Here is a 9,586-nt window from a genome sequence, read left to right on the forward strand (position 1 = left end):
AAAAAGTGAATGGCCCTAGGGTAAGAGAGCATCCAGGACTAGCCTCTTAAGAGCAATAGAGCTCAGCAGGGCCCAGCCAGGTTGGGGTCAGGACCTGCCCCTTGAAGGGTCTTAAAGTTGAGGGCTGGGAATGAGATCTGTCGTCTTTCTCCTGCTCTGCTTGGCCTATGAGTTATGTCAATCCTTTCCCTCCCCCCATTCTCAGCCTGGTCACTTCACCTCCAAGGTGTTTTTATATATGGGGCCTGAAGTAGTGGTGGGCAGAAGCAAGGGCTGCAGCCATACCCTTCTCCCCAAGCAGACTCACTTCCCTCTCCTGAAGCTGCTACTCTGCCTTGGGTTTCTTGCTACTTCAATTTCATTTAACCACTATTTAATGTTATTGAGCCCATATTGTGGTCCAAACACTTTGAAAAGTTATTGAATTTGAAGGATTTGTTCCTCAAAGGCCCTTGTTAACTCCAAAATGATGTAGATTCCAACTCCTTCTTTCTACCCTGTTTTTATTTAGCCCATAGCATCTTCCCAGGAAATGGATAGTACAGTTGTCCCTAAGGGGCAAGAATATGGGCACATGGCTCTGGAAGAAGGATTTTGCACACGTGACCTGTTTTTTCTCTAGATTTCTCACTGTGGATCAGACTGCCCACTGGTGGTTTCATGTACAGTGACAACATAATCTGAAAACTGGGGCAATGGTGGGCAGAAATCCTTGAGATTTCTTTGGACCTATTCAGTTATTTTGCCTCCCAGGCTGGGAAGACAATGGAGAAGTTCCAGGCATTTCTTTCCAAAAGCTTCCAGTGTGGTAGATACAGAAGCTCAGGGAAGGCAGGAGTGAGAAGGGATCTGAGCACCAACCTTTAGTTCCTCAATCATGTTCTTTGGGGGGATCTGGTTGGAGGTAAGCCAGCTCTGACTCTTGTGCTTTTTCTGCAGGGACAGGGTGACCAATTTCTATTAACATAATTCTCTTGGAATTTTCACTGTTAAGCCTAACCAAGTCTAAGATTCTAGTCTAGAGAGCCATAGGCTAAGGCTCCACACCTAAGGAGCCTCCTTACCACTAATATTCAGAAAACTGTGGGGTGGCCCCAGGGAAGGACCCTGTAGAAACGCTGCTACTCTTCAAATCCCCCTGCTTCTCTCCTGATTATAACTATAGTGCTCCTATTTTTTGGAATAATGTTCAATAAAATGAGCAGATACTATGTTGTCAGTTTTAAGTCAATGAAAAAAAATCATAAAAATATCAAGTTACAGCACAAAGGTTCTGTGCTTTCTTAGTCTGATTGTAAACATTTTCTTTATTATGTTTACCATTAAAAAAAATATTGGTCAAGACTATCAGTGGGGGGAGGAGCCTGCTGTACCCCCACCTCCACCATTGTCTCTCTGGTCCATTAACCTGAAGATCATCATTATATCTTGAACTCTCCACAGGTCAGAATCAGTGATCCACAGAGAGCATCCAGTCTCTTCAATACACAAATCAGTGTTTCCCCATCTCACCTCTCCTCACTTGGGTTGTGCACTTAATGTCCCATCTGTACAGGCCTAGAATACTTGGGCTTGCTAGTGTTCCCTGTGCACCACCTGGGGGCAGGAAAGTGCCCAGATGGTTCCCTGGCTGCAGTCATCCTGGGAACAGTCCTCACCCAGCCCCTGCTCTCCTGACTCTATTAAGGAGGCAAAGTGGGCCCCGAGGAACAAAGTAAGGGAGAAGATGGAGATCATTTGTACCCCTCCCTCCTTGGTAGGAGTTGAGGCTTTGTGCCACATATTATCCCTTCCAGGACTCTGATCCAGAGTGGTGTTACTGATGTCTTCAGGGGTATGTCAGTAGATTCCTTTAGGGATAGGCTATCAGGATTTAGGGAGCACAGGTGTCACCTTAGCATTAGTTATGCTCTGTCATTGCCCCCAGACTTCTAGGACTGCAGGGATAGGAGGAAAGCTGAAATGATGCTGGGAAAGGGTGAAATGAAGGATTTAGACTGAATTTATGTTTTATTGATGTAGAGGCATATGCTTATGGCAACACTCCTAGCATTTTTAATGTCCAGAGTTTTGTTAATGGCTTTGATAAGCTTAATCAATCCAGGGCATGACAAGTATGTGTCATTTTTTTCCACTAAGAAAATAAGCAAGATGGGCTGAGGTTTTGGCTCAGCGGTAGAGCACTTGCCTAGCACATGCGAGGCACTGGGTTCCATCCCCAGCACCACATAAAAATAAATAAATGAAGTAAAGATATTTGGAAAAAAAGAAAAGAATTAGGTGCTTTGTTTATTAAAATAAATCTGTATTTTTCCTTTATCAATAAACTCTGAAAGGTTGAAAATTAGTATCCTTTCCTTGAAAGGTTGAAAATTAATATCCTTTCCTATACTATTCTATAGTATAACATAAGTACAACATGTAAATAAATACATATTAACTAATTTTAATGAAATGTGTACTTGTTGAATTTCTTCATTACTATCCACTCTGTATATACACATGCTATATATGTGTATATGTGTATACTTATATGTACATACATATAGGACATACATAAACATACCTCTTCATAATTGTCTTAGTTGTTTCTAGAAATCCTTTTTGAAGCAGTCCATGGGTGTGTTTCTAATTTTTCAATCTGATTTTTTTAAATAAACAATGTAAATGAACTTGCCTTTTCTTTACAGTAATCATTGAGCTCTAATCACATCCATGTTATATCTTCCTTAAGCCCATAGATAGTCTTATTTTTAAATTATTTTAAAAGGTTCAAACAGAAAAGTGTAGAGGATCAAATAATATACAGTATAACCACTGAACTCTAGCATATCTTAGTAATCTTATTTGTTTCTGGATTGTATTTGTAAAAAGTTGAAGCCTACATATGTCCCCCTTCTCAGTCCTATTTCCTTCCCCCAAAATAACTCCTTTCCAGAATTAAATCTCATTTTCTCTGGAGTACCTGATACTTAGGTGTGATTTTTCTTCACTGTTAGTAAATTCTTTATGAATCACTTTATAGCAAATTAGAAAGGGAGGTTATGAAAGTCACTCAAGAAAGGGTGTGTGAGGTCTGGGGTTATAGTTCAGTGATGGAGCACTTGCCTGGCATGTGTGAGGAACTGGGTTCGATTTTCAGCACCACATATAAATAAATAAATAAAAATAAAAGTCCACTGACAACTAAAAGTATATATTTTTAAAAAAGGGTGTTTGAGAGGAGTCAGAGCTTCTGCCAGCCAGGTGTGGGTGGGAAGGGGTTCTCTGTTCGACTGCTTGCTCCTCTGGAGTATATAAGACAGAGCATGTGGCCAGGTGTCTGGATAATCTATTATGAAACAGGATCTTTGAATGTAGAAATTCAGAGAAAACTGCTGATGTTTATGTAGTCTCATGTAAGTCAGAATTCTAAATGGCAATGTATGTGGAGATCCAGCTAGGGGAATGAAAGTGCTTTGTCACTTTTAGGAGTCTGCATGTCAGGCACTGTTACAAGCACTACAAATAGTGGTTTGGGGGCTGGGGGTGCAGCTCAATTGTAGAGCACAAGACATCCCCAGTACTGAAAAATACAACAGTGGATGTTAACTTATCTCATTCCAACTGATGAGGTAGGTATCAATATTATCCTCATCTGACACATAAGGGAATAGATGTAGGAAGGTTGAGTGACTAGTTTATGGTTACACAACTACCCTGAGACAGGATTTGTACTCTGAGAATACAGCTCCAGGCTCAACTAGCTAATTACCTTCTAGAGCTGGCATCCATGGGCTGCTGCCCCACTTCACACCAGATGTTTTCATGCGCCAACACCATATACAGATGTACCCGTAAAGCCAGGGTACTCTGCTGTATCTAGGCTCAAGTCCATTTTCTCCCCCATCTTTTAAATGAATAAAATTAAAACCTTAACTGTTTTCCTCACATAAGTTGCCTGAAATAATCAAAAGTTCATCTCCAGAGGCTGAGGTTGTATCTCAGTTGAGGAATGCTTGCCTTGCATGTGTGAGGCATTGGTTTTTGATCCTCAGCACCACATAAAAATAAATAAAATAAAGGTATTGTGTCCTTCTACAACTAAAAAAAATTTTTTTTTCAAGTTTGTCTACTGGGGGCTGGGGTTGTGGCTCCATAGTAGAGTGCTTGCCTTGCAAGTATGAGGCTTTGGGGTCAAGCCTCAGTCAGCACCACATAAAAATAAATAAACAAAGGTATTGTGTCCATTTACAACTAGAAAAAAATTTTTTTAAAAAGGTTTGTCTCCATTTCTCCACTTCCCATTCAGGCCTCAGGACCCTGCAGGGCCTCTCTCACCTAGGCCAGCAATAACCTATATTTTGCTAAAGCAAGGGGCATCTCTTAATAACACATTATATGTCCTTTCCTTGGACTTTTCAGATTTTGATCTCTCCTTTGAAATTCTTCCTTGCCAGACTTCTGTAAAACCGTTCTTCACTAAGTGTTCTCCTCAGCTTTTGTCATTCTTTCCCAAACTCTGTTGCTGTCTCCTTCAGCAAACCCGCATCCCACAATATTCAAGCCTTTAAGGATTTGTCTTTTTTCTTCTATGCAATCTCATTTATACTTGGACAAATTTTCAGCCCTCTCTGTCATCTGTGTCTACCTATCTACCTACCTATATCTATCCATCCATCCATCAATCATCTGAACTGCTGGTAGCCAATATCTACTTCATTTCACCTTAATGTCCAACACAAACTTTAAGTTCATGTCCTAGGCAGAATTTCTCTTTTATAGCTTCCTACCCAACCCTCCATCACTATTCCAGTAGCTATTACAGCTGAATCAAAGAGTTGTCTTTAATTTCTTTCTATCACAACTGTCACCAAGATGTGCTCACTCTATATCCATAACTCTTAAATTCATTTACTCTTTCCATTTCCAGACATTGCCACTATCTTTGTTTAGGCTTATCAACTTCCTTTGGATCCTGACAGACATATCTGCTTCAAACCTTCCAGACTTATTTTACGTTTTTTAATTTTTCAAAATGAACGCATTGTTCAAATCACTCCTTCAAGATGATATGTCTCCTTACTATGATCTATGGAGGATACATGCCCACCCTATGGGGGTGAAAGTTCACTATATCAGAGGACACCCATAAATTCATCTGTAGTCTTCTTTCTCCATTCACAGCAGCTACATCAGTAATGGCATCCTTCTCAGGATGGGACTAAAAAGGTCACTGTCCTTAAAACCTGACACGCCACCAAAGCCTGCCTTTGCTGCTCAAACCATGTCTGTTAGACCACTGAATAAGTAACACTTACTAGGGGAAAAAAATGATGTCTCTAGAGCTCTTCATAATAACTTCCTAATACTCTACATGTATTAGTTGCAAGGAAATAAGCTGGCTTAGGCAAAAAGATAACATTGCCTCATATCATATATTTCCACATATATATTCAAATGTTTGAGTTATAGCAGTCTAGATAAACAACAGCATGCCTCCTGTAACAGAAGTAGAAAACTAAGCCAGGTGTGGTGGCACATGCCTGTAATCCCAGCAGTTTGGGAGCTGAGGCAGGAGGATTGTGAGTTCAAAGCCAGCCTCTACAAAAAAAAAAAAAAAAAAAGCAAGGCCCTAAGCAACTTAGCAAGACCCTGGTTCTAAATAAAATATTAAAAAGCACCACTTAGCTCAATCCCTGGTTAAAAAAAAAAAGTGAACAATTATATGATCCCAGGAATAAACCTATTAAAAGATGTATAAGAACTTTATGGAGAAAGATATAAGAAGACCCAGATGTAGAATGTTCTTGATGACTCAATATTATCAGGATTTTAAATTAATCTGTAGATTCAATGTGATTCCAATTAAAATCCAATTTTATTGTTTAATTTTGGAACTTGAAGCTGACTTTAAAGTAAGTGGAATAACAAAGGGCCAAGAATATCAAAGTCAATTCTCAAGTAGGGAAACATTTGCAATGTGAAATAGAGTTGACAAACAGCCAATACATTTTTCTTACTGGTCTCATTTATCCTCAGATGTATATAAAACTTCAGATAATCAAAGACAAAATCTTGAAACAAAGTCAAAGGAAATATGACATTACCTATAGAGGATCAAGGACAAGAATTTCATTGTACTTCTCTTCAGAAAACATGTGAGCAAGAAAAGAGTAGAGAGAAATATTAAGAAGAGCCCAACCTAGGATGAAGAAATTAAATAAGATCTAAATAAATGGAGAGGCATTCCATATTTTTGGATAGGAAGAGTTAACATTGATAAGCTATCAGTTATTTTCTAATATGGTCATAGATTCAGTGCAATCCCAGAAAGCTATTTTATGGGTATTGACAAGGGGATTCTAAAAGTTTTTATAGAAAGGCAAAAGACCCAGACTATCCAACATGGTATCAAAGAAGAACAAAGTTGGAGGACTGACAACATTCAACTTTGAGTTTTACTATAAAGTTAACAATAATCAAGATAGTTTAGTGTTAGGTGAAAGTACAGAGGGATAGATCAATGGAACAGAACAGAGAGTCCAGAAATATACTGGGCTTTAACAAAGAAATTGATGTAGATTCTATTTAATAAATGCTGCTGTTGCAAGTGGACATACACAGATAAAACATAAACATAATTATAATTCATGGTGCTAGGCATGAAACCCAGGGTGTCCCATATGCTAGGCAAGTGCTCTACCATTGAGTCTACAAACCTCAGCCGCAAATGGAAATTTTAGAACTGAAAAAATACAACAAAATGGAAAACTCAATGGATGAGCTCAGCATTAGATGCCAAAGAAAACAATCTGTGATTTTGAAGATAGAACAATAGAATTTTTCCAATCCAAATAACAGAGAGAAAATAGACTTAAAAAATGAACAAAGGATGGGCGTGGTGGCACAAGCCTATAATCCCAGCAGCTCAGGAGGCTGGGAATGTGGCTTAGTGGTTAAGTGCCCCTGGATTCAATACCTGGTACCCACTCCCCCAAGAAATTAATAGTCTCAGGGACCTGCAATATTAACACAAAAGATCTAACATTACTGTTTGCATAGTCTTAGAGAGAAAGGAGAAAAAGCATAGGCCCATACAAGTACTTGAAAAAATAATGGCTGAAACTATCAATATTTAGCAAAAGACATAACTCTACAGATTAAAGAAGCATAGTGAAACCAAACAGGATAGAACCAAAAATATGCACAACAGGACACATAATAATCAAACTTCTTAAAGCTAAAGACAAAGATAGAATTGAGAAAGAGATGTCATCTGACTATAAGAGGAAAGCAATTTGAATGACAGCAGATTTCTTATCATACTAGGAAAGTCAGAAGGAAGTGGCACATTTTCAAGAGGCTGGTGTTGTGGCTCAGCAGTAGAGCACTTGCCTAGTATGCATGAGGCCCTGGGTTCAATCCTCAGCTTCACATTAAAAATAAATGAATAAAATAAAGCTATAAAAAAGAAAAAAAAGAACTGTCAAGTTAAAATTCAATGTTCAGCAAAAGTATCCTTCAGGAATGAAGGGAAATCAAGACATTCTCAGACAAAGGAAAATTTAGAGAATCTATCACCAACAGAACAACTCTAAAAGGATAACTAAAAGAAATTCTTAAAATGCAAAGAATATGAAAGAATAAAGGAATTTTGGACTACTGGAAAGGAGGAAAGAACAATGAAAAGAGGAAAAACATGAGGAAATATAACAGACTAATTCTTCCCTGAGGTTTTACAAATGGTGTTTCAATAACATTTCCTGATGTGGTTCTAAAAGTATGTAGAGGAAATATTTAAAACATAAATGGGGGAGATGAAAGGGACTTACATGTATGTAAGGTTTCTACACTTTACTCAAACTGATAAAATATTAATGGAAGTAGACTACAATAAGCCATGTATATACAAATTACTCCAGGAAGGCAGGAGAGAGGAATCAGAAAAGAGAACAAAAAGAAAACGAAAAATTAAATGTCAGACACAGCCCTAAAATATTGATAATTAAATGTAAGTGGCCTAAATATATCAACTAAAACAAAGATTGTTATAGTGGGGTGAATAAAAGACCCAGCTATATGATATTTATAAGTTACTTTAATTATAACTGTGAGACTGAGCATAAAGCTCAATGGTAGAGTATCATGCATGAGACCATAGGTTTAATCCTCAGCACTGAAAAAAAATATTTATACACACACACACACACACACACACACACACACACACACACAGTTACATAGTTTGGTTCAAAGCAAAAGATCAGAAAAAGATATACTTTTCAAACATTAATTAAAAGAAAGCATAAGCGCCTATGTTTTAATATCAGATAAAGTAGCTCTTGGAGCAATAAGTTTACCAACAGAAAATGTGGCACATAATGGTAAAGGGTCCATCAACTAATAAGACACAATTTTACATGTATATACCCCCAAAATGGAGTCACAAAATATATGATGCAAAACCTAATAAAACCAAATGGGGAAATAGACAAATCTACAATTATAGTTGGAGATGTAAACAACTTTCTCTCAATAATTGATAAAACAACTAGACATAAACCAGCAACACATAGAACTGTACACCATTAATTAACAGACTGTAAATGGTACATAGAGACACTTTACCATGTGCCTGTAGCCACAACCCTTGGAAAGTTTGAGGTAGGAGGGTTGCATGAGATCAGCTTGGGAAACCTAAACCCCATCTCAAAAAATAAACAGCTGGGCACAGTGGTGCACACCTGTAATCCCAGTGAGGAGGTTGAGGCAGGAGTATCACAAGTTCAAAGCCAGCCTCAGCAACTTAGTGAGGTCAAAAGCAAATCAGTGAGACCCCTGTCTCTAAATCTCTAAATAAGATATAAAAAAGGGCTGGGAATGTGGCTCATTGGTTAAGGCCCCTGGGTTCAATCCCCAGTACCTCCCCCCCAAAAAATCCCCCAAACCAAACCAAGAAATACCCCAAACACTCAACGCAGAAATAGCAGAGTCAACACCACACTTTTTTTTAATAGAAAGAGAGAGAGAGAAAGAGAGAGAGAGAATTTTTTAATATTTAGTTTTAGTTTTCAGCGGACCCAACATCTTTGTTTGTATGTGGTGCTGAGGCTCCAACCTGGGCCATATGCATGCCAGGCGAGTGCGCCACCACTTGAGCCACATCCCCAGTCCCACACATTCTTTTCAATAATCTAATCAACAAAACGTTTTCCAAAATAGATCATATTCTGTAGGCAACAAAAGAGACCTCAACAAATGTAAAAGAACTGAATGGTGTAAAAGAAAAGAGCAGTAGACTCAAACTAGAAATCGATAACAGAAAATCTCTATAAACATCTGGAAACTATACAACACATTTGTAAACAAAACAAAACAAAAAAAACCCCATAGGTCAAAGAGAAAAATCTCAGGGAAATTTTAAAAATACATGAAAGTAAAATGTTCTGGTTACCCATTTTATAATCAACTAATTATAAGGAGAAATTTTCTATTAAGAGAGAAAAATATTTTTAAAAAATTATGATTTCTGAATTTGAATGTTGGTTTAAGAAATTTTTTGAGGGCTGGGGATGTGGCTCAAGCGGTAGCACGCTCGCCTGGC

The sequence above is a fragment of the Spermophilus citellus genome (genome assembly GCF_964194105.1).
Source record: "Spermophilus citellus genome assembly, chromosome: 4".
Taxonomy (NCBI): domain Eukaryota; kingdom Metazoa; phylum Chordata; class Mammalia; order Rodentia; family Sciuridae; genus Spermophilus; species Spermophilus citellus.